Below are 27,156 nucleotides of genomic sequence, written 5' to 3' on the forward strand. Positions count from 1 at the left end.
AATGACAAACACTGTGGGTCACTAGTTTATATAGTGTTTGTTATTAAATGCATTTCTATGGGCCAAATTCAATATTTTATCAAATAATTGTTTTAGATTTTTTGGGGATACCTAAAGGGGTCCTACAATTCAAAATCAAATAGCTAAATGATTCATGGTATCTTAAAACAATTCCATATGTGAGTGTGCGGGCTCTATTTCTTTTGTACTGACTTATTTCGGGAGAAGTAAAAACTTGAACATTGTGGTTCAAGTCAGCAACGCCCCTCAAAATGTAAATAAATAAAGGAGAGGAAGGGAGAGAAAGAGAGAGAAAGAAGAGAGAGAGAGAGAGAGAGAGAGAGAGAGAGAGAGAGAGAGAGAGAGAGAGAGAGAGAGAGAGAATAAAGGGTCACAGTCATGTCTCTGCCCTTGCCTACTGCAGTCACAGCTCTTAGGTTCATACAATGTTAAAAGCAGTGGGGATCAGGTTAGATGGCCCACCTGGGTATTAGATAGACCTTTGTCCCCCTGGCCACTCTACCATTGACTTTCATTAGGCTAGTATGACTCTCAAGCCAACTGCTGTAAACTGTAGAGATTCCATGTTAGAGAAATCATGAAAACAGAATTAGAGGTAGGATGTGTTGGTGTATTGTTGTGACATTACACAGTAGAAGCTAATCTGTCATTATGTCAAGGTGACAATGCTCAGACATGCAGGGCCCATATAATTCATTCAAGACATGAACGTACATAAATAGCTCAAACTGTAGGATAAATGTATCATGATTCGTTTGACGTGTAGGGCAGCCTATATGGTTTATAATGTTTCATATATGGAATAGAAAAACGCACAGTGAAATCCACAATCATTGCGCCCTTGGTTGCGCGTCTTTTCTGCTGTGTCTCTTTAAATACAGTAGGCAGTGCTGTCGGCCTGTGTGGAGCGCAGAGCGCGGTTACCGCTGTGGTGTGCGCGATCCGCAGGGCTGTTTGACAGGCGGTCTGGACACGGAGAGACAAGTCGCCTCACCGTGACACGCTGGCTGCATCATACCGACTTTGACCTAACAGCAGATTACGGGGTACGGAAAGGATAGTCTCCTGCGTACCGTGATCAACATAATTTGATTTGCTTCAATGCTATTCTGCCTTCTCTCCTTGTAAATAAGCGTGTGGCAGCATCCACAGAATGCTGTTTTGAACTGGACAGAGATTGGTTTGTAACGGGATTGAGAATCGCAGTGACAGAGGACAGACGCACGGACGTTATGGTGAATCCATAAATGAGTTACCCTATCGCAACATTTAGACTACCACTGGATCTATTGTCTTGATTTTGTGAGGAATTTTCACCGAACACGGACCAAGATTGTGATTGAGAGCTGTATCAGACCGATTCTTATTTCAGAGTTGCGTCTTTCCATTAGGTTCAGCGAAAGATTTCCGAATATGCAGTAACGGATGACTCTCCTTCGGATTTCTCTCTCATGACTCCTATTTGAGGTAGGTTATGCACCTTATCATATTTTATTTAGTTCAATGAAGTTGTCAAACATTGATTTATTTATTTTTACTAGATATACAATTTTAGGCTATTATGGTCGTTTTCTATAAACAGATTTATATTTAAATTGTAATTTATTGTAGGCTATATCATCTATCAGCAGATTTAAAATGTATAAAATCTGTTTCTATTAGCTAGTTTCTACTGGATAACATCTGAGAAATGTGCCCCATCACAATTGTTGACTTTCAGACAGTGTAGTGTAATTTCAGCAAACCCATGCAGTTACAACTTGTTCACTACTCATCATTGGTCCTCTTCTCTCCCCTTGGATCTTTATGTATGCTGTAGTGGGCTCTGACATGAATGTAAGTAATACAAACATCTGAATGTAGCCTACAGCCAATAGCTTATTAAAAGTAGACCATTAGTACATTTTGTGTGTACTGTATGTACTGACATGTATGTGTAATTGATAGATACACACACACACACACACACACACACACACACACACACACACACACACACACACACACACATACACACACACACACACACACACTACATGTTAATGTTTTTAAATGTATGTAAATTGTAAAGTATTTTGTCTGTTATTTTTCGGTATATGTCGGACCCCAGTATAACTAGCTGTCGCGCCATTGGCGTTGGCTAATGGGAAACCTAATAAAAATCAAAAACCAAATTACCACTGGTAGCTAATGGTGGAAATAGTTATTATCACTGAGCTGAAATGGGAAACATAACAGATGGTGTCAAGATTTCCTTGAGGGCCTACCATTACCAGACCAGAATGCCTGCTTTATTTATTCTAACAGACTCTAAAAGCAAGAACAGTTTTATTTAATTAATTTTCTTGCATATGTTCTACATATATTACAAACCAAGCACATCTGTCTAAAATAACTAACTGACAGTGTAATGATATATGAATGAAGCCACTGTAATCAATTAGACAAAATCAAGTCAGAAAGAGGGTAAAACAATAGTCCCATTAGCAAGTTATTTAATTTTGGACTTGGCATGTGATGCTATCTATATCTATCTGATTCCCCTCAACACCAAATAAGATCAATTAGTTTAATTTGTGACTGCCAACACTGAACGTAGTGTGGATCTCACAACAACACCTTGTGATACATGCAGGGTTCATTTGGATTAGTTAAGTGCTAATGGAAATGTGAGAGATCCCTAGTCTCCACCAGTAGCCAACTCATCCCAGCATGTGTCATCATGCCCAATCAGTGGCTCAGCTAGGCTGCATGTAATTATTCCCCTGCCTGTTCTGGAGGGCTGGCTCTATGTAAATATCATGTGGCCTTGAGAATGAACACATCGTCACTCTCACTTTATCCAAAGTGTGAAGTAGTTGGACTTTCTTTAGAGCCCTCATGCCAATGTTTAACTAGCGTAATGAATTGCAGATCCACCTCAGAGAGCAGAGGAAATCTGCCTGCCTCTCTGCCTTCCTGACTTCCTGCTTTCACTTCCTTCACCCTCGGTTGTTCTGTTACTAGAGCTAATGACATGGTTAGATATATGTTATGAGATGTATTCTCCTTTGTGGCAGCTCAGTAATGGGGCAATTGACTGAAGTGATATTCAGTGGTATTTATCATGAAGCATCATCATCTGTCAGCAGGTGCTCTCCAGAGGCATATTTATTCAGTAAGGACTTGAGGCAAGCAGACATTCCCACATTTAATAGCTTTCTTGGGTCAAAATAACAGAATAGCAATTTGTTAAGTCTGTAAAATGACCACAAGGCTGTGAAATGCCCAGTTATTAATGCTGGGAATTGCTCTGACTGTTGCCATTGTAAAGTAGCCTATGGGCAATTCCACGGTAACGGAAATGTATGACAAACAAAAGCCATTGATTTAAAAGTTTAACAAACCATACAACTCTATGCACAAGGACTACTTTTAACAATTTCCACAGAAAAACGTACAAAAACGAATTCAGTGGAAGAACTGTGCAGATGCAAACTTTGGTAATGGAATTACGGTCAAATCCCCCTCAGGTTTTTATGCAACCACGTTTTCCAAAATCTCTGTTAAATATCTGCTCCGAATTAAGATTCAGAGATGTCTATGGAAAGATAGGGGTGTCAGCTATAACATGGCACCTTGAGTATGAAAACATCTATTTTGTGAGGTGAATTTACACCCGGTAACGGAATAACATCATGGGTCCCTGATCTGTACTACACTTAAATGCGTAATAATGGATATGAACGTCATTCTCTGTTTCACAAGTTTGGACATCACAGCCCAGCACAGCAGGGCACAGTAGAGTACAGCACAGTACAATACAGCACAGCAAAGCAGAGCAGAGTTCAGTACAGTTCAGTACAGTACAGTAGAGCATACTTCAGTACAGTAGAGTACAATACAATATACTGTACTGTACTCTACTCTACTCTACTATACTATACTTTTCTTTACTGTACTGTATTGTACTGCACTCTACTGTGCTCTACTCAATGTACTGTATTGTACTGTACTATCTAAACTTGGGAAATATATGTCTATGATAGGTTCAGATTTGGTCTAGTCGTTAACATCAAGGCCAGGGTGGACTGACCAAATTTCAACAACTTTTCGACGTCTATGGACGTCCGGTGTCGGTCGGTGCTCAGTGGGTGAGGATGCTGGTTACAGTAAATGGAAAGAGAGGGGGCTCATAGGTAGGTGTCAGTAAGAGCTGGGAGAGGTGACATTAACTGGAGAGTGAGAGAGAGAGGGAGAGAGAGAGAGAGAGAGGGAGAGAGAGAGGGAGAGAGAGAGAGGGAGAGAGAGAGGGAGAGAGAGAGGCAGAGAGAGAGGGAGAGAGAGAGGGAGAGAGAGAGGCAGAGAGAGAGGGAGAGAGAGAGGGAGAGAGGGAGGAGTTGTCCAGACTGTTTTAAAACCCATGGTTTGACCACCAGATGACAGAAAGATAAAGAAAACAGTTATGAGTTGAACATAACAGTATGCCAGTGGAAGGGATCACAGTAGCAGGTGACTATTATGATTTCGCATTGTAGCCAATTCAGTTGCAATAATTCAGTTACCAATTTGGATAACGGAATTATGAGTTTTAATCACTTAATAATTCATAAACAAAATAGATTTGAGTAAAATCACTATAACTAATTGGTAGGTCTACCTTCTGTGAACTTTCATTATCCTCCCTCCTCATGACAAATTAGAAAATATCTTAAAGATATGTGGGTTTTTGGTAACAGAATTACAATGCACAAGGCAATATTTCTTAAACTTACAGAAGGTAAACAATATCTCCAAAACTAAATATAAGTGTTGGTGTTAGTTTGCATGGGTGTTTACGTCAACATTATTGTGTTTTGATGTATTTCTGATACCCTTTAAGACTTTTTCTGGTAGATGTGTTTTAAAACCTATTTTCATCTGTTTATCCAGAAAGCAAAGCCTTTACTTATGTCAAATTTTTAAGATGGAAAATGGTTGAAAAATGAATCTATGCCTTCATTTCCCAAAAATATAGAGTCTTAGCTTCCATTTGACACCCAATTTGATATGCTCCTATGAACTTCACATGTTGGTGCTCATGGGTCCTTTTCTATTGTCATCATGCTCTCGAGATACGGGGTATAAAACCGAGTACCCACTATTAATGGCAGGCTGTATATTATATAAGTGTCAACACCTTGTACTTTTAGATGAGATGGATGAATTATAAGTCACACATTTTGAGAAATTACATTTGGATTTAATTTATTAGGATCCCCATTAGCCGACACCAATGGCGACAGCTAGTCTTTCTGGGGTCCGACATATCAAATCAAATCAAATCAAACCAAATGTTATTTACCACATGCGCCAAATACAACAGGTGTAGACATTACCGTGAAATGCTTACTTACAGCCCTTAACCAACAATGCATTTCTTCTTTAATAAAAAAGTAAAATAAAACAACAGCAAAAAAGTGTTGAGAAAAAAAGAGCAGAAGTAAAATAAAATAACAGTAGGGAGGCTATATATACAGGGGGGTACCGGTGCAGAGTCAATGTGCAGGGGCACCGGCTATTTGAGGTAGTTGAGGTAATATGTACATGTGGGTAGAGTTAAAGTGACTATGCATAAATAATTAACAGAGTAGCAGCAGCGTAAAAAGATGGGGTGGGGGTGGGGGGGGGGGGCAGTGCAAATAGTCAGAGTAGCCATGATTAGCTGTTCAGGAGTCTTATGGCTTGGGGGTAGAAGCTGTTGAGAAGCCTTTTGGACATAGACTTGGTGCTCCGGTACCGCTTGCCGTGCGGTAGCAGAGAGAACAGTCTATGACTAGGGTGGCTGGAGTCTTTGACAATTTTAGACAAAAAAAGACATTACAGACAAAATACTTTACAATTTACATACATTAAAAAAATTGTTTTATCTTTACGGTAGCTGCCAGAAGCCTTCCCGCCCCCCAGCCATCTACTAGCCTGAGGCTGACAATGAGGGGACAGGCTAGCGACAGGAACGCTCAAGGAGGTTTCAATTCTGAGTGAGGCTGTGCCAAGCAGCAACAGCATATCTGAATAATGTTCCTCTCGCCCCCTCGCAGTTAGCTTGGAAAAAGAATCAGCCAGGTGCTTTTAATGACTGTTATTGGATTGAATGGTACAGTATTTTGTAGTATTACGCATTCGTCTCTTTCAATATCAAAACTATTGAATTCTCAGCATTCTCAGGAGAATACTGAAAATTCATTCATTCCAATTATCCACCAGGCCAGCTGACACGTTAGTTGTGAGTGCTCATTCCTGTCAACCTTCCAAGAATCTTTCAGAAAACAGTTTTTCAAAATATAGTATGTAAATAAAGGTAACTGCCCAAAAAAAGGAAATACTTGAGTAAATGAGGGATACAAAGTTGATTGAAAACAGGTGCTTCCACACAGGTGTGGTTCCTGAATTAATTAAGCATCATGCTTTGGGTCATACATAAAAACGCCCAGTAGCCCATTATTTTGGCTACCACGGCTAGAAGAATAGATCCCAGTGACTTTGAAAGAGGGCTCTCAAAGGAGCATAAGGGGTTTAAAGGATGTGTGTGTGTGTGTGTGTGTCTCAGTCACCAGATCTCAACCCAATTGAACACTTTTGGGAAATTCTGGAGCGGCGCCTGAGACAGTGTTTTCCACCACCATCAACAAAACACCTAATTATGGAATTTTCTCATGGAAGAACAGTGTCGCATCCCTCCCATAGGGTTCCAGACACTTGTAGAATCTATGCCAAGGCGCATTGCAGCTTTTCAGGGGGCTCGTGGTGGCCCAACAGCCTATTAAGGCACTTTATGTTGGTGTTTCCTTTATTTTGGCAGTTACCTGTAGTATTTAATTTTGAATTTCAGAGGGGTTTATTGCTAGCAGGCTTAGCACCCAGCCCAATGGAGCACTTTAAAGCCCCTCGGATATGCAGCCCTCTGTAGAGCCATGACCAGAGCAGCACAGTGTCCAGCATCACAGTGAAGAAGAAGGCTTTGAATTCCATCAGCGTTTATATTGCTTCCTTATCTCTTTATCCTCTTGGTGACCTCTCAGTGACTCCTCATGGATCAGAACCAGTGGCTCTGGTCTGTGAAGATCACCAGGGGAGCTGACATGAAGGAGAACATCCATGTCTGAGCTTGTCATAGCAATGAAACCCTCTGAACCCTGCTGCATTATGGGAAGGCACTGTACTTTACTGTATGTATGTTTGATGATGTGCTTTCTCTCTATCGATATTTCGTCATCATGAATGGATGCCAAGATTCTCATTAGAGTGTATACAGAAATAGCCTGGCTATAAAAAACTGAGAATCAGTGGTGAGCCAAAGCTCTGGCATGTGGACAATGGCTCCTCGCTGTTCGCTGGGATTCGTCAGTGCAGTGTCTCAGTAAAGTGGCACATTAGATAGAGGGAATGGATGGTTTTCTGTACTCATTGTCAAATGCTGTTTTGGAGCAGAATAAGGCTGAATGTTTCAGACATTCAGAAGAATCATAGACAGACAGAACAGCAGATCTATGACCTGTCATTTACAGTGGGGAAAAAAAGTATTTAGTCAGCCACCAATTGTGCAAGTTCTCCCACTTAAAAAGATGAGAGAGGCCTGTAATTTTCATCATAGGTACACATCAACTATGACATACAAAATGAGAAAGAAAATCCAGAAAATCACATTGTAGGATTTTTAATGAATTTATTTGCAAATTATGGTGGAAAATAAGTATTTGGTCAATAACAAAAGTTTCTCAATACTTTGTTATATACCCTTTGTTGGCAATGCCACAGGTCAAACGTTTTCTGTAAGTCTTCACAAGGTTTTCACACACTGTTGCTGGTATTTTGGCCCATTCCTCCATGCAGATCTCCTCTAGAGCAGTGATGTTTTGGGGCTATCGCTGGGCAACACGGACTTTCAACTCGCTCCAAAGATTTTCTATGGGGTTGAGATATGGAGACTGGCTAGGCCACTCCAGGACCTTGAAATGCCTCTTACGAAGCCACTCCTTCGTTGCCCGGGCGGTGTGTTTGGGATCATTGTCATGCTGAAAGATCCAGCCACGTTTCATCTTCAATGCCCTTGCTGATGGAAGGAGGTTTTCACTAAAAATCTCACGATACATGGCCCCATTCATTCTTTCCTTTACACGGATCAGTCGTCCTGGTCCCTTGGCAGAAAAACAGCCCCAAAGCATGATGTTTCCACCCCCATGCTTCACAGAAGGTATGGTGTTCTTTGGATGCAACTCAGCATTCTTTGTCCTCCAAACACGACGAGTTGAGTTTTTACCAAAAAGTTCTATTTTGGTTTAATCTGACCATATGACATTCTCCCAATCCTCTTCTGGATCATCCAAATGCACTCTAGCAAACTTCAGACGGGCCTGGACATGTACTGGCTTAAGCAGGGGGACACGTCTGGCACTGCAGGATTTGAGTCCCTGGCGGCGTAGTGTGTTACTGATGGTAGGCTTTGTTACTTTGGTCCCAGCTCTCTGCAGGTCATTCACTAGGTCCCCCCGTGTGGTTCTGGGATTTTTGCTCACCGTTCTTGTGATCATTTTGACCCCACGGGGTGAGATCTTGCGTGGAGCCCCAGATCGAGGGAGATTATCAGTGGTCTTGTATGTCTTCCATTTCCTAATAATTGCTCCCACAGTTGATTTCTTCAAACCAAGCTGCTTACCTATTGCAGATTCAGTCTTCCCAGCCTGGTGCAGGTCTACAATTTTGTTTCTGGTGTCCTTTGACAGCTCTTTGGTCTTGGCCATAGTGGAGTTTGGAGTGTGACTGTTTGAGGTTGTGGACAGGTGTCTTTTATACTGATAACAAGTTCAAACAGGTGCCATTAATACAGGTAACGAGTGGAGGACAGAGGAGCCTCTTAAAGAAGAAGTTACAGGTCTGTGAGAGCCAGAAATCTTGCTTGTTTATAGGTGACCAAATACTTATTTTCCACCATAATTTGCAAATAAATTCATTAAAAATCCTACAATATGATTTTCTGGATTTTTTTTCTCTTAATTTGTCTGTCATAGTTGACGTGTACCTATGATGAACATTACAGGCCTTTCTAATTTTTTTAAGTGGGAGAACTTGCACAATTGGTGGCTGACTAAATACTTTTTTTATTTTCCCCACTGTATAATAAGGAGTTGAATCAGGGGTTGAAGTAAAGAACAGTGAATAATACACATCCATCATCTCAATGCCTCCAAATCCAGACAGGTTAATTAGGCATTGTCTCATATATGGCCTCTATAAACAGTGAGACACAGGACTTGTCTGATATAGTGATGGCTCAGTCATATGATGTTTTTCTAAAGGAAATGACAGAAACAATGACAGCTCTGTGATTGTTTCTAGTATAAGTAAGTATGACTATATGTTTCATGTTCTCCTTTGTGGCACAGAGGAAAATGCTCTATTTTCCTGCTAATGTTTCCTTAAAGGACAAGATGATTTTGGAGTGGGGATTATCTGCAAGACTCTTTGATCAGTTACAGGGAAGGCCAGTTGAGGGTTAGCCTTGCTGTATTAATATCTCAGCCAGATTTTTTGCTCAGACCGGGATAATCATAACAGTTGGATTTTTCAGTAACTAATACTCAAGTAATAACTGCCTGAAAATGGTAAGTTAACATTATGTGGAGAAAGGCCAGACTATGGGAAAACCCTCAAACATGAGACTTAAGTAACAAGATGATGTCCTAATGGGGTATGACATTGACATTGTGTGTGTGTGTGTGTGTGTTGTGTGTGTGCACACGTGTGGGTGTGTGTGCGTGCGTATATAGTTATTTGTGTGTGTGTGTGTGTATGTCGTCATTATGCATTTCATTCACTTCATCCTCATCTAACCCTTTCATGTTTTGTTTATGCTGATGTTGCTACTCTGAGGAGTTTTAAGAGCCAGTGTGTGTACAGATGTTCCTTCTCACACCTCTCTGAAGGATGTGAACCCAGGCATTCCCACTCAGAGTAACACCTGCTTCTCCGCTGGGCCTCAGACAGCAGATAGAGCAGGGCACCCTGCTGAGGGGGAGGAGGTTGTTTAGCCCGCCCGCCCGTGACTAGTGTACGGTTCTAGGAAGGTGGTGGTGGGTGGGCTGGTACTGGTACTGGTGTGTGTGTGTGTGTGTGGCTGGGGGGTCCAGCATGCTGGGATACAGCTGTCAGTGAATCACCAGTGTGTTTCCCTGAGCGCTGTGGAGTCTGTCACTCCACTTTGTTAACATCTTGTTGTGGAGAATTCTGCCACCACAATCTCTAACGGTGTCTGCCTGGCCATTAGCTGTGGGGTCTGCCCACCGAGGAGGAAGGATGATGGATCAGCTGTGTTAGAGGCATCCCAATGGTAATGGATGACTGCGGGACGCCGTAGAAAGGGCAGGGACACGGCCACTGTCAGCACCGTCTTAGAAACAAGGAGATGATTTGTCATCATTATCGTCATTAGCCAAGGTCATTAATGTAACTGCTAGTCAGTGTGTGAATCCACTCAAAAGGCCAGTTGTGTTTAGAGGTGGCTTGTTTATATACTGTAATGTGGTTATCAACAGCAGGCTCATACCCTCCTTATATGTATCCTTGAACTTCAATTGGTGTTGTGTTTTGATGATTTAAATGTATTCATTTTGCTTTGTCAGTCATCTACTTATTAGACATCGTATTGCAGAAAAAGTTATCAGAACAGGCCAGTACCTGTATGCTCATCATACCCAGCATTCACATCATCCATCAATCAACTGGTTATGAAAGGTTAATGCCAGGTCTTCTCAGTTGGCAGAGTTGAAGTTGATAATGCATATGCTATTAAGCTCTTCCCTGACACACACATGCTTATTAACCCAAAATGCCTGATTAGGTCTGGTAGTCAGCCACTGTAGAAGGACCTTCCCAAGGCCTAATCACGTGATTCCCTCATCAATACCAACTCTAACACTACTCTCCCCTCATCAATACCAACTCTAACACTACTCTCCCCTCATCAATACCAACTCTAACACTACTTTACTCTCCCCTCATCAATACCAACTCTAACACTACTCTCCCCTCATCAATACCAACTCTAACACTACTCTCCCCTCATCAATACCAACTCTAACACTACTCTCCCCTCATCAATACCAACTCTTACACTACTTTACTCTCCCCTCATCAATACCAACTCTAACACTACTCTCCCCTCATCAATACCAACTCTAACACTACTCTCCCCTCATCAATACCAACTCTAACACTACTCTCCCCTCATCAATACCAACTCGAACACTACTCTCCCCTCATCAATACCAACTCTAACACTACTCTACCCTCATCAATACCAACTCTAACACTACTCTACTCTCCCCTCATCAATACCAACTCTAACACTACTCTACTCTACCTTCGTCAATACCAACTCTAACACTACTCTACTTTACCTTCGTCAATGCCAACTCTAACACTACTCTCCCCTCATGAATATCTACATTGAGAAGTGTGTGTGTGTGACAAAGAGAAAGAGAGTGGGGAAACTAGAGAATTAGCGAGTGAGGGAGATGGAGAGAGGGGAAAAAGAGAGAAAGAATAGTCCATTATGTAGTCAATGGCTCACCTTGAGATACGGCCAGTCATAGGGATTAGGACATCAGCCAACTGTAATTACTGACCTACAATAACAGACCCTCTTGTTCATTCTTGAACTTGGTTGCTGACACACAAACAACCCTTTGTCTGCATGAAACTGCTGGATCCTGTTTTCTCTACCTGGTTTACGAAGAGGGCGCTACCTGCCAACACCCATCCTCCTAAAACACAGACTTTTAGTTCTCTGGTTCCACTTTCAGCACATCTTAGAGCAGGGAGATGTAGTTACTGGCTCCAGTGTGTAACGCAGAGAGCCATTTATCTTGGGCTAATGCTGAGCCTTAAACCAAAGCCCCATTGATATTTAACACACAACTTCCAAAGCTTGGAGATTTCCATGCAATTATATTCCATTCTGAATTTAATTCCCATATTAAAGTAATTAATGCCTCCTTAGGCTGATGAGCGCTGGATCATGTGGGAAGAAAGATAAACACAGCATTTATTTAATAATTTATATTTTTGTTTTGAGCTACAGTTTCTGTCTGGTGAATTCAGACTGTTTGGGTAACAAGTTGCAGATATTACCCAGATCTTCCCCTTGCTGGTAGAAGAATGCAACTATAGGATGGTCTGTAGTAAGTTACACATACCTCATCTTCACAATAATCTTCATGCACAATAATCTAGTTTACCAATTTAAGTACTAGTTATGTAGAGAACCATGGTGAATCTGCAATGCATCCCAGTGATGTCGGGACAGTAGGAAATGGACTGACACAGCGGATCCAAACCCATATTCAGAAAGCTCTGTGAAGAATCAGACAGGCTTCACTTAAAAGAGGAAAGGGAAGAAATATTTCTGAGCCCTTTCGTCATAATGCTCCCTTCCTCCCTCCAATGCAGCACAAGTGGTTGGTCTGATAAAGGATATGAGAAGAGAGATCCCCTGTGGGTATGTCTGTCTACAGGGAGAGGCAGCAGCCTATCAGATCTCCTCTCCTCTCCCCTGTGCTCGCTGGGCCCTAATTGGGCTGTCACACCTGCCATGCAGATTTGTCAGAATACTGTGAAGTGAAGTTCCTGGCAAAATCACGGGTTGCATCCCACTGTTCCTGCTAAGAGTCTCTACATACAGCAAGCCTGTTACTGCTGTGTAATTCAATTAAAATCAAATCAAATTTTAGTTGTCACATGTTTCGTAAACAACAGGTGTAGACTAACAGTGAAATGCTTACTTACGGGCCCTTCCCAACAGTGTAGCGAGTAAAAAAGAGAGTAGAATAGTAGAAAAATAATAACACGAGGAATAAAACAATTATCATGGGATAAGTGGTTAAACGTGTAATAATGAGGAACCCACAGTTGGTTATGCTCCGTTGGGAACAATTACATGAAGAGTGAACCTTAAATGTTCTTACAATATTTTTTATGCTCTTCATGACTAGGATTTTGTAATGTAAAGTAATGCAGTAGCCAAGCTCTGTCTTTTTACTATAAGACCTGCAATTGTTACCATTCCACATTGTTCGAACACAAAGAGTTGGCTCCTGCACTACAAGCATCAAATAGGATAAGGCTCTAAGCATGTCTTAATTGTTACCCAGAAAAGATTTGATATTGAGATAAAAACATCTGCATTGGACCTTTAAGTATTAGCCTACCATTGTTTCCAGTCTGGTGATAAGCAGTAAGCATGCTCATTCATTCTCCATCTGTCAGTGAAGTCACATAGGTCTGGTGAGATGTGTAGTGTCACATTATTACACCGTGCCTGGTCGGCCACGTGGCAGGGCCCATGGCATGTCGGCTCCCATCAGTTCCTGTGTCTACTCTGTGTTGACAGCATGTGTCAGTGCCAGGTCTCTTATAGATGTGCCTGAGGATGACTCAGCTCACTCAGTCCCTCACTGACTCCCTGGTGGAAACATTCCCCCATGCAGCCACACGGACGTAAATGAGGCCTTGCTGAAAGGTTAGATTGAGGCCAGGGTTGGGAGTGCTATATTGCTGCTACTACAGTATGTAGCTATGAATTATTCATGGGGAACGTAACCTCAAGTGTTGCTGGTATGATTATACCTAGGCGAAAAGGCTGTGTGACTTCTGTGGATGGATGATGGTTCAAACCCCAAGTGGATGTTATACTATTATTCTGTTGAATATAGCCCTCAACCCAGATGGAGGAAGCTGTATAGAAATTATGTGTGTTGGCATGCATGGTGTGTGTTCAGGGACAAAGTGCTTGCCCCTGAATACACTACTCTCCTCTCATCATACCCATATTTAAAGCAATGTTTGAATTAGGATTTATTACTACTATGTTCCCTTAGCAAGCTTCATGGCTCTGTGAAGAGCCTCATACAATTTCCCCCTTGCCTTCCTCTACCCCCCTCTTTTCTCTCTTCCTCTTCATCAGTTTTATTCTCTTTTCCTCCAAGTCTCTTCTACATCTCTGCATGGCCACTTCCCCTGAGAGGGAGAGAGAGAATGAGAGAGAATGTAATCTCTCTCTCTCCATTTCAGCTAGGACTTGAGTGCTTTGTGCACTTCATATTTTATTCATTCTGTGAGTGAGAGGCTGCAGTACAGAGGCTTCCTCAGTTCTGTGAGCCCAGAGCACGTCTCAGCAGATGTCATACTGTCTGCAGCCCAGCTGCATGTATTCTCCCTTCTGCGGCAGCAGCACACACTTATATCACACCACTCTCCACTGGACACACAACACATGCATACCGCCCCATAAAATGCAAAAGCTGCAGTTCCCCAATTTCCTTTTCCTCAATCTCATGTCATGTGATATTCTGTTGCATGGACAGAAAAAGGCATTGCATTCTGAGACCTGAAAAGCAATGATACTGATTATTAACTGATCAGTAGTGTTGCACCTTTTCCTTTTGTTTAATCAGTTTACTAAGAATCTGGGAATTTGACCACTAAAGGGCAGCACCTACACTAATTTGTGGTGTGCAACAGGAATGCACTTTCTAAATTCTTAATTTCCAGTGTTGGATAGGAGATTGAGGTTACAGTAGATTTCACCATGCTCCTCTTCATTATCCATCAACCCTTTAGGGCTGCACACCTTCATTAGCTTCTTCCTTCCTGTCTGAGTGAAGAGGCAAAAAGAGCAACAACAATAATGACAACAACAGTCTTCCAGAAATAGAAACAGCAGCGAGCAACAGGGACTCACTCTAACGATGGGCATCTTTAATTAATGTGGCTGTGATGATATCCGGCTGCCGGTGCTACTCAGCCTTTTCAGGCAGATTGGCGTGATGAGTAGGCCCATGGTTCATTGGCCGTTCCGCAAGAGGAGGCATGCTCACGGAACTCTCAACCCCAAACCGCCCCATCACCCTCTCTCTCCCCCCAAACAAGTACATCCAGCCCTGTGGGTCCTGGCCACTGCCTGACATGACTGCTCACTATTGCAGAGCTCCGATGAAAAGAGGAAATACCCTGGGCTTTTGGAGGCAATCCACTTCAGTGGTAAAGCAGTGTTCATCAGGGTGAGAGGTAGGTTCACACACACGTCTCTTCTCATCCTCATCATACCCTCTCTTTGTGTGCTAAGGTTCAGGCCAAGGCCTCTGCAGTCTGCTCAATCTCTATAGCTCAAAATACTAATTAGGCTGTTCAGGTTTTCCTTGAGGAGAACTATAAACAGAGTGTAGAGTCCATGGACATTGTGAGGACATTGTGCTTTCTGTACATGTATAGAAAATAGTGCATTAAAAGCAGTCCACAATTAAGGACTATTTGGAAAGCTGAAATGGACACCCGCAATAACATCTGCTAAATATGTGTATGTGACCAATACAATTCATGTACAGTACAGTATAATATACTCAAGTATAACTGTATTTAGCTCACACTGTGCCAAGTAATTTTTGTCCCAGCAGCCATTTTCTGCTGCAATGTGAAAAGTGCCAATTTTGAATGTGCCTTTTCGGTTTCATTAGACTCCCAGGCTGTTAAAACAGGACACTGTTTGTTCCTTGTGTCCGTCACAGTATAAGCACATCCTGCTCTAGAGGCAGACAGACAGACAACTTTCTGCTCCCCCACTAATCATTTTTTAGTTTTACATTTTAGTCATTTAGCAGACGCTCTTATCCAGAGCGACTTACAGTTAGTGAGTGCATAAATTGTTCATACTGGTCCCCCGTGGGAATCGAACCCACAACCCTGGCATTGCAAGCGCCATGCTTTACCAACTGAGCTACACGAGACTATCATGTGTCATCCTATCTGAATGGGCCTTGAGACATTATCACACAGCCAAGAGGAGGAGTATTGCATATTGAATGTTGAAAGGAGAGATAGACATTAATAGACGTTAATAGACATAGACGTTAATGTTCAGTAGGAAGCACTTAAAGGTTCATGCGGTAAGATATCCTAAGATATACTACTCAAAGGTCAAGTATTATAATTTCATCATCATGCTGGTGCGGCAGCTCAGAACGGCTGTTTTGTTCATGTGGAATCTTATTATGCTCCCTGTAGCTGAGGTGTTGATGCAAAAAGGAGGAGACGGCTTTGCCAGAGGGGATGGTGGACAGTAATGAGGGACGGGTGGGAGTGGGACCCTTACAGAAAAACCACATGATTTCACATGTGGAAAATCACATGATTTCACGTGAAATTTCATGTGAAAACATGTGTTTTTGGAACACTTCACATCTGTAGTTTGGTGTTATGACATGTTGCTTTACATGTTGTCACGTTATCACATTAACTTCACATAAGATCATGTGTGATCACATGAAAACATGTGTTTTTGGAACACTTCACGCGGTCACGTGTAATTCATGTTTTTTCCACAAGGGGAAGCAGGTTAACGCTTTACACAATTCAGATTCAACTGCCGTCCAGCTGAGACCTGCTCATGCCACCGTCTTGACATTATCTACACACTCATGCGTACGTGCATGTGTTTGTGCATGTCAATGGACAGGATGGGGGCGTTGGTGACTAATTCTGTTCAGAAATAAACAGCTACTATATTTAGATTAACAGGAGTCAAAGAGGTCAGGTGAGCCCATATGTGAGATGGCTGGTTGGCTCTTTAACTGTGTCTGGGCTTTAGGGGATCATTGGCTGCTGTTTAAGTCAGGTTTCAGTTTGTCATTCAGGTTTTCACATTAGAATTTCATCTAAAGGTGCATTCTGTCATTTTCTGAAATCTACATTCAAAAGAACATGTCAGAAGAGACAATAAAACCGCAGGTACAGGTAAAACCGCAGGTACAGGTAAAACCGCAGGTACAGGTAAAACTATAGATACAAGTAAAACCACAGGTACAGGTAAAACTATAGATACAAGTAAAACCACAGGTACAGGTAAAACCACATGTACAGCACAAGCTATCGTTTTACCTGTACCTGCGGGCAGGAACCGTGGTCACAGGCAGGCAATGGTCATACACAGGTAGGCAAACAGGCAGGTGAAACAAAACTAGGACTGAAGGCTATAACTGGTTCTCACAAACAAGCTAGGAAAAGACTTAGTAGAGTCAAAACGAACATTACCTCACAAGGCACAAACAGAAAGAATTTAACTAAATAAGGAGCTGATGAGACCAGGTGAGTAACTAACACAGGTGAAATCAATGAAAAAAAATGAAAGACAGGGCTACGTTCAAGAACACAAAGAAACAGGGCTACGTTCAAGAACACAAAAAAACAGGGCTACGTACAAGAACACAAGGTGAACTAAGAAAACAAATACAGAACCTTACACTCTCCCTCTTTTTCTCCCACTCAGTCAATAGCAGCAGGCTCTGATTGGATCAATGTGTTTGTTACCGTCTGATTTACTTGCTAAGTAGAGTGAAGATAAGGCTGGGGTGAATGCACCTTTCTGACGAATGAATAGCTGGACCATCTCTCTATGCCGAGGCTTATACCAGCAACATCCAGATATATTTGCCCATGTTGTTGGATCATTAATTAAATCCAGACTGTGTGTAAGAACACAGGACATGCAGTGGTGTGGAGTAATGAGTGGCCAGGATATTGGATTAGTATCCAATTTACAGCATTAGTTACAGGTTCTGTTTTCAGTGTATTTGGAATCTATGATCAGGCCACACATGATTTGGTTTTGGGTACCGTATGTACAAGGCTGTATTAGATAGTATGGTTTTGGGTACAGTATGTACAAGGCTGTATTAGATAGTATGGTTTTGGGTACAGTATGTACAAGGCTGTATTAGATAGTATAGTTTTGGGTACAGTATGTACAAGGCTGTATTAGATAGTGTAGTTTTGGGTACAGTATGTACAAGGCTGTATTAGATAGTATAGTTTTGGGTACAGTATGTACAAGGCTGTATTAGATAGTATAGTTTTGGGTACAGTATGTACAAGGCTGTATTAGATAGTATAGTTTTGGGTACAGTATGTACAAGGCTGTATGAGATAGTATAGTTTTGGGTACAGTATGTACAAGGCTGTATTAGATAGTATAGTTTTGGGTACAGTATGTACAAGGCTGTATTAGATAGTATAGTTTTGGGTACAGGATGTACAAGGCTGTATTAGATAGTATGGTTTTGGGTACAGTATGTACAAGGCTGTATTAGATAGTATAGTTTTGGGTACAGTATGTACAAGGCTGTATTAGATAGTATAGTTTTGGGTACAGTATGTACAAGGCTGTATTAGATAGTGTAGTTTTGGGTACAGTATGTACAAGGCTGTATTAGGTAGTATAGTTTTGGGTACAGTATGTACAAGGCTGTATTAGATAGTATAGTTTTGGGTACAGTATGTACAAGGCTGTATTAGATAGTATAGTTTTGGGTACAGTATGTACAAGGCTGTATGAGATAGTATAGTTTTGGGTACAGTATGTACAAGGCAGTATTAAATAGCATTGTTTTGGGTACAGTATGTACAAGACTGTATTAGATAGTATAGTTTTGGGTACAGTATGTACAAGGCTGTATTAGATAATATAGTTTTGGGTACAGTATGTACAAGGCTGTATGAGATAGTATAGTTTTGGGTACAGCATGTACAAGGCTGTATTAAATAGCATGGTTTTGGGTACAGTATGTACAAGGCTGTATTAGATAGTATAGTTTTGGGTACAGTATGTACAAGGCTGTATTAGATAGTATGGTTTTATGTACAGTATGTACAAGGCTGTATTAGATAGTATGGTTTTGGGTACAGTATGTACAAGGCTGTATTAGATTGTACGGAACATGTTGAGTAATGAGACACACACTAAGTGAATCTGCTATCAAGGAAGTAATGGTAATTGTATATTTATTCCACTCTCCAGATATGGTGTAATGTATGAGTTGGGAGAGAGTGGGAGCTGCTTCCCCCTCTCTGGCTAGGTCGAAAATATACAGGTTAAGACAACGTAATAATTCCATGTGGCAGCGTTAGAAAATAAACACATTCATTGGACCAGTGCCGTTGATAACTACTACCACCGTTGCTAACTAGCATAGCCGGTCCCATTGTTGCAAAGAGTTATGGGATATTAGAATCCTGTTGTCTTAACCTTTGTCATCTTCAACCTAGCTCTCTGGCAGTCTCACTGATGTGGCTTCCTGTTCGGTCAATATGGAAAAAGTAGAGCATTCCTTTCAGTTAATTAATGACTCCAAGTGTGTGTGTGTGTGTGTGATTTTTCTTGATTTATTAAGATGGATCTCTACTATAACTACTGTAAAGCTAGTCATTTGTTGGGAGCCTTGAACTTGCATTGTACACAGATATGTAATTAGATGTTCAGACTGTTTTTAAAGGGTGTCTAAAATATGATATTTCTGAAGTGCTGCTGCAAATTGCTGCAATTGCCTTCAATTCCAAACACACATCCTCCTCCTTGCCCTCCCTATATTTCCACAGACTAAACCCACTATGACCCAAAACGTCTCTCCTTTCAATCACAGTGGACTGAATTTCATAGAATAACATAGATTTATTTAGGAATTAAAGCCAAGGGATCCTGCGAGTGGGAACGCTGGAACCAAGGGGAAACGCTTCCCTCCAGAGGAAAAATACAGATATTCTGTGGGCCCTGAATGATCGCTTTGTTCAGTCTGGTAGTGGAAGACATCATTTGATCTCCCATTGACAGAGCTTCCCCATTCAGCAGTACTGCACATAATTACTTCTTTTAGAGAGCCATCAGAGAGGGCCAATTCATTCAATTGTTTTTCAAATGTCTGTCTAGGGCTGCCGGGCGGGGTGCTGGGTGGGCTGGGTGGAGAGAGGCTCAGAGGAGTTGAGGAATCCGAGGTATTTTCCCAGATTTGAGGCTGTAGGGTCAGAGTGACACATGGATAAGGAGGACAAGATGACAGAACCACCTCTGTTGGGTCCATCCCATCAATGGCTCCTTCTCTGGTTTGGTTCATCTCAACCTGTAAAGGTGAAGGGGCTGCTGCACTGTTTTATTAACTATCTCTGTCGCTCTCTCACTCTCTCAATCACACTCGCTCCCTCTCTTTCTCTATTTCTCTCTCCTTTCTTCCTTCCCTCCCTCTCTCCTTCCCTCCCTCTCGCCCTAAAGCGAAAAGCTTCATGGATAGATTGTGTTTTCACACAGCCTATTGTCCTGTGGAACAAAAAGAAAGCTGATTCAGCTTTTGTGTGAATGGTAGGTGGAACCTGCACCGCACTGCTCTTGTGCACTTTCCATAATCAAAAGAAAGCTATTATCCCTTTCTGCCCATTTATTTTTACTCTGTAGTTTCCATTGCACCATATGCTCAGAAAATATTTCTCATCACCAATGTAGTTACTCCATTACAACACACTCAGCTAAGGCTACTGTACAGGGCCAGTTGCTACAGGATAGGATAGGATTACATTATTTTTGGGGCCTTTTATTTACCTCTTCTCTTTCACTGTAAAAAGGACACCAATGAGATTAATGGTCCCTTGAGTATTATAAGGATTACAATGAGCCTTTTCCCTGCCATCCATGAGCTTAATTTCTAAGCTTTATATGGCTGACCTAAAACCCCATCCTGTGATTGGTCTGTTGGAGCCTTTTTGTGCCAAATACATGGGAATGATTGGCATCTGCCACTTCAATGCGTGCCACTGTGTAAGAATTCACTTGTTTACAAACATTCTAAATGTGCTATTGCATGATGCCCCTCTTTGTCTCCTTCTCATCACCGTACTGCCTTTTCCTTACATCCTTCATTTTCCACCCGTCTTACATTTCTACTTTGGTTTTCCTCCTTCCCTTGTAGCAGTAAATAACATTTCTTTGCTAACCTCACCAAGGGAGGTGTTGAATATTATCACAGTTAGAACTGTATCTTCCACCCGATCTCTATAGGCTATATACGGTATCTCTCCCATAGACAGATGTTGACAATTATGGCTCATCTGAAGAGCTGTAGGTATTCAGACTATGACTGGTGTTCAAGATATTTACTGTCTGGCTGCTGTTCACTGTCTTGTGGTAATTGCAGCGCTGCCTCTGGATAGTTTGTGAGACCCAACTACAGATAGTGTTAGACACTGTACCCACTACAGATAGTGTTAGACACTGTACCCAACTACAGATAGTGTAGACACTGTACCCAACTACAGATAGTGTTAGACACTGTACCCACTACAGATAGTGTTAGACACTGTACCCACTACAGATAGTGTTAGACACTGTACCCAACTACAGATAGTGTTAGACACTGTACCCACTACAGCTAGTGTTAGACACATCTGTACAACTTATGTGTAGTCCCGTATATATGCACTCACTAACTGTAAGTCGCTCTGGATAAGAGCTTCTGCTAAATGACTAAAATGTAAATGTAAATGTGTCAAAGAATCATGTCACTAACCGTAATAAACAGTGTTTCGCCAGGGACAACATAGTTCCTTGTGTTACTTTATGAGAGACTGATAGATAGTAAAGTAGCACTAGTGATAACAGCCTCTTTTTGTTAGCTTCAGAGGACCATCAAACGAAAAGACAGGAAATGTCTGGGGATTCTCCCACACAGCCCCACTGACGAGCTTCCACAGCCTTTGAGTGGCTACCATTAATTAATTGTATTGGGAATTGAGCCAATCACTGAGGCCGGTCAGCACACTCTAGGATCAAACATGGGTCTAATTAAAATGGTTGGCACAAAGATTTGAAACCCACGCCCCACGTTGTGTGGCTGACTGCCACTGCACCACTGCCAGAGACACAGAGCAAACAGAGCGGCTCCCGAGCTCTGGCCCCACTGCCCCTCAATACTTATATTACCGGGACATCCTGGGCACAACAGTTTTCAAGGCTCCAGTAACACTGCAAAGACACCATTTGTGGTAATATGTATAAAGAGCTGGGTCACTGAGGAGCTAAGCCTGGAATGGGTCTTCATTTTCAAACCTCAGTTAAAGCATTGTCTTGGGATACTGTATCAATAGATTCACGAAGAGCTTGGTTTAGGTGTTTTATATATTTATATATATATATATTAAGTGTTTACTCCTGCTTCGATGGTACTTTTACAATCTTCTGCTCACCAAATGACGATCCTTTAATGATCCCAAATGAAATCCAATGCATTGACCACCATTGCTTTTAGGAAAAAATGGTAGCTTTAACACTCAATCAGTGTGGTGCTCTTTAAAACATGGCTGATTTCCACAGGTGTCTGTGCTGGCATACCTATAAAGCAGGCTCCCATCAGCCATGCTCCCAAAGGGATTGAATGCACTATGAGAGTGGGAGGCAGGGGACGTGCAATCACTGCACTAGATTCTAAAGTAAACATGGTCATTGTTATCACTGGGGAAGGAATGTGGTCTTTAGTGTGATTTGGTTTGACAGCCATGGCTGATGCATACCGGCAGCCAGCAAGGTAAATACTGTATATTGGGAGAGGAGAACGGAAAGAGGGGCCCCTGAGTAAAGGGGAGTGTCGTGCCTGTTTAACAGGAGATAATGCTATGCTTTTAACCAATTTAGTGCCTGATGGACAATTATGGAATGTAGGGAGAGATGGAGGTTGGCTTTGTTCACATGCATATTTTGTTCACATGCACACACACATACAGGCACACACAGGCTCACACGTATACACAGAGGCCCTCACAAACAATTTCCTCTGTTGCATAGTGGCGCACGTGCACCTGATACCCTCTTGTTCTTGGCGATGGTAGTGCTGAATACTAGAGTGCTGTAGTAATCTGTCTGTATCTATTCTCTATTATTGTTAATGACTGCTATCAGTGCTGCTAGCTGTGTCTTGGACAAGAAGGGGCCTTCTGGAGGGTTGGTCCCACACTGGCCCCTTGTCAGCCCCACACAGTCCTCTCGTCAGCCCCACACTGGCCCCTCGTCAGCCCCACACAGTCCTCTCGTCAGCCCCACACAGTCCTCTCGTCAGGCCCACACAGTCCTCTCGTCAGCCCCACACAGTCCTCTCGTCAGGCCCACACAGTCCACTCGTCAGCCCCACATAGTCCTCTCGTCACCCCCATGCTGGCCCCTCGTCTGAGTACCAAAATGCACCCTATTCCCTCCCTATATAGTGCACTGCTTTTGACCAGGGCCCATAGGAGCCAGTTGCCTTTAGGGTGCCATTTGAGACGCAGCCTTGGTCTAACTGTTTAAGAGCCTCTCTCTGTTTCCCAAGAATTCAGGAGTGGAATGGGGTCTTGGCGAAGAAAATTCAAAATATCGGAAATTGGATACATATGTTAGGTCCAAGCCAAACCACATGTTTCATGTCATAGTTGTTTGACCATGGGAAAATATTATTTCCTGGGACTGATTTGTTTTATTTTATTGATGTGCGGCACAACATAGTTCTCCAATTCCCTCTCATCAGAATGTCATTCATTGCCAGGACATTTCTACCCAATTTGTTGTCTTGGTATTGGAACATGATACTTTTTTTAAATACATTTATGGAAACAATATGGGATTGTCCCCTTCATGATGCATGAAATCATGAAAATAATATCTACAGAAAGGTCTCTCTGTACGTGGTTTAAACAATAGATAATCAAATAACCTTACATAGACAAATAAGGATAGTGAATGAAAACATATTTAATAAGTAGTTTAAATTGAATAATATATAAGTGGTCTGTATTATCCTCATCTGGGGCCAAATACATGGCATTTAAACAGGACTAACTCAGCCACCTATCTAAAAGACATAAACACTCTTCAGACTGCTACTGACTTTCTCTCTCCCTCGCCTTCTTTAACAGCTTTAACCACTAATACTGCACCATTGCACTCCACTCCTCTACAAATAATGCTCACACTGCCACTCAAGCTACTATCTCTAAATCCCAATCATGTCTCTAAAACCCAATACACTGTCTCTAAAACCTAGTGGAAGCTAACTGAATCCATCCAGTCATTCTAATCCATTTGGTATCTGCACAGTGGGAAAGCTATATTAGATTGTTAACTGAGTGTCATATGGGGAAGCCATATAAGAAGCTTGTGACAGAGCTATCAAAAAGCCATCAAAGTAGGACTGGGTAGGACAGGGTAGGACAGACAGGCCAGTGGTCAGGGCAGGTAGTCCCAGTAGATTTGTTCCCTGAGTGAGGTGTCACAGAGGGAGGGGACTGCCTGTCAGGATGGCTGTGTGCCTAGCGCTCAAGTTCCAGGGCAGATATTAAGTATATTTATGGAGTGTCCTGCAGCGCCATGGCCCACTGCATGCGCTGAGCTTAACGATTAACTCTGACATTTCTCCTCCAAGAATCCGCTCTGATTAAATATTTGCTGGCTCATTTAATATGAATGTGAATTAATGGCCAATCAGAGGCCTAGCGCCTGTCCTGTATGACTGATGGCTCAGCCATGACTTGGCTGCCAGATTCCCCACTCTCACCACTACCCCCCTCCCCTTTCTCCTCAACTACTCTCCCAACCCTTTTCCTCTGCTCTCCACAAAAAGTAATGCTCCCATTTTTCTCAATCATTTCTGGATAGTACTGGAGGAGGTTCAGAAAGTGCCGCAACAAGGGCCTCTTATAGCTCATATAAACATTGTAATTTGCAATAACAGAATGTGAGGACACCTGTTGCTCTCTGCCCCCTCCTATCTCTTCTGTCTCGCTGGTCTCTATTTTTCGGCTGGCGCTAAGGTGGCGCAAGTGTCAAACGCACGTTAGTTTGCAATTTCGACATGTAAAAACAGGTGCATTTTCCAGCCCCCAATGCCAGGTCAAGCAATTTATCTGTCTAACATCAGATCACTTGCGCTGAGGTGGGAGGGGTGGCAATATTTTAGGTGTGTCCTTAAAAACATGTGCAAAAGTGACAATTTCATGCAGCGCTAACGGGAAGTTTTAAGACCCACAAAAAGGTAACACAGTTGATAATGGCATGGATTTTGAGAGGGGAAGTGCAGCCAGGGCGGGCTCTAGCCTTTAGGGGGCCCTAAGCGATATTTGGTTGGAGGTTTTGCCCTCATGCTTTTTCATTAGTCACAATTCACATACCTTCATACTTCATTTCGCTTGTTTCGGAGTAGGCTATCCATCACCATTTTCAAAGAACGCCCCTCGTCCGATTAATAACAAAGCGTACTCCTCCAAACTATCCCATCCTATAATGCCAGCAGATATATTTTTTTTTATCTGCCTCGCACGTAGGCAACGATACAATTGACAGGAGCCTAGTATTTTGTATACATAAAGACATTGAGCACACAGTGCCTACATGGGCACACAGTGCCACTGAACAAGAGAAGCGATTTATGCACAGGAGGTTTAATTAGGGAGGACGGGGTCGTTGTAATGGCTGGAGAGTAATTAATGGAAGGGTATCAAATACATCAAACACATGTTTTGATGCCATTCCATTTGCTCCGTTCCATCCATTTATATGAGCCGTTCTCCCCTCATCAGCCTCCACTGGATTTTTGATATAATGCTTCTGACCCAATCCTATTTAGAAATATTGTTGTTGGTGAAGCAGATTGGTTGTTTTTCATTTAATTAAAAATCGAACTTATTATAAAGACTCAACATCCATGGGTTTATGGCGAGAAAGTACATGGCTCAAATGCAATGCAATCTATTTAACGAATTAAGCTATAATGGACTAACATTCTAATTGAAGTTGATGACAGTCAATACATAAAAGGCTATAAATACACAAACTGAAGCAACCACATATTTAGCCATGGAGCACGTTCTGATTGGCCAGTGAGCGGCCCACAACATGTTTATTAATCAAAACCCAGCCCTTTCGTGCCACCGCCAGCTACTGTGCCAATAATTTAGGTTCTGAAAATAGCAAATATATTTCTAACACACCCCCAAACCTGTAATGCTACTGCCAGCACTAAGTTTAACCGTTGTGTTAAGTTTGTTAAAATAGAGCCCTCTGTCAAAGCCATCCAAAATCTGTGTTTCAATGTCTACTTTGAAGTCAGTGACCACTCTTAATAAAATAATTTGACCCTGCAAATTAGAAATGCTCTAATCAAGTGAAGTTTGAAGTTCAATTACATTTTTTCCATTATGTGCTTAGAAATAATGAATAGGGTGATTGTCTGTGTGTGTGTGTATGTGTGTGTCATAAAGTACCCAACTATGGCACCTGGCACCTGGTTTGGAGCATGAGTGCTCTTAAAGGGCCAGTGCTATCAAAAACGTGATTTTGCTGTGTGTTTTATATATACTGTACTTCCACACAATGAGGTTGGAATAATACTGTGAAATTGTGAAAGTTATGATAATGCCCTTTTAGTGTAAGAGCTGTTTGAAAAGACCGCCTGAAATTTCAGGCTGTTTTGGTGGGATGGAGTTTTGGACAGCCTGGTGACATCATCAGGTGGCAAATTACTTAATAGACCAATAAGAAAGAGAGTTCCAAATCTCTCTACAAATAACAGCTAGTTTTTAGTTTCCCCCTCCCCACTCATGATAGTCTTTCATGGTTGAGGTTTTAGGAGAAATTGACAATTTATTTTCTAGTCTTTTTAAGAAGCATTTGTGTGTTGAAAATGCCTAACCACTTGTATAATCTATTTGCATACACTTCAAACAGACATACATACCCCACCAGACACGCCACTATGGGTTTCTTCATAGTACCCAAACCAAAAACAGATTGAATGCGTCCCTCAGTTATGTATAGAGCCATGTAATTGTGGAATGCTCTGCCACAAGAGGTTACTCAGGCAAAAAGCAAGTTTAGCTTTAAAAAACTATTGTATCACAGCACCTCTCCTCTTTCTAAATATCTAATTTAACTGTACTGTATATATGAATATGAATATGTATATATGAAGTGTGTAAATAGTATTTTTGTTGTCTCTTGGTATCTTTCCAATATATAATTTTACATTTTAGTCATTTAGCAGACGCTCTTATCCAGAGCGACTTACAGTTAGTGAGTGCATAAATTTTTTCATACTGGCCCCCCGTGGGAAACGAACCCACAACCCTGGCGTTGCAAGTGCGATGCTCTACCAACTGAGCTACTCTTATTTTATTTAAACATTTTATTTTATTTAATATCTTATGTTGTTCATGTCTATAACTGTTCTGTACTTTGTCATGTATTTGTATGTTTTATGTGGAACCCAGTAGGAGTAGCTGCTGCAT

At 41.8% G+C, this 27,156-nt stretch overlaps 1 protein-coding gene across 1 annotated transcript in view; it reads left to right on the forward strand.

Annotated features, from left to right (window-relative positions):
• The first annotated feature begins 1,344 nt into the window (after positions 1-1,344).
• LOC311144521 (sialate:O-sulfotransferase 2-like) overlaps positions 1,345-27,156 on the forward strand; it is a 67,561-nt gene continuing 41,749 nt past the window's right edge. Inside the window, exon 1 of the mRNA XM_084180547.1 lies at positions 1,345-1,488. The gene's annotated coding sequence lies outside the window, so the exon portion shown is untranslated. The remainder of the gene's footprint in view (positions 1,489-27,156) is intronic.

The sequence above is a fragment of the Coregonus lavaretus genome, assembly GCF_964263955.1.
Source record: "Coregonus lavaretus genome assembly, chromosome: 17".
NCBI lineage: Eukaryota > Metazoa > Chordata > Actinopteri > Salmoniformes > Salmonidae > Coregonus > Coregonus lavaretus.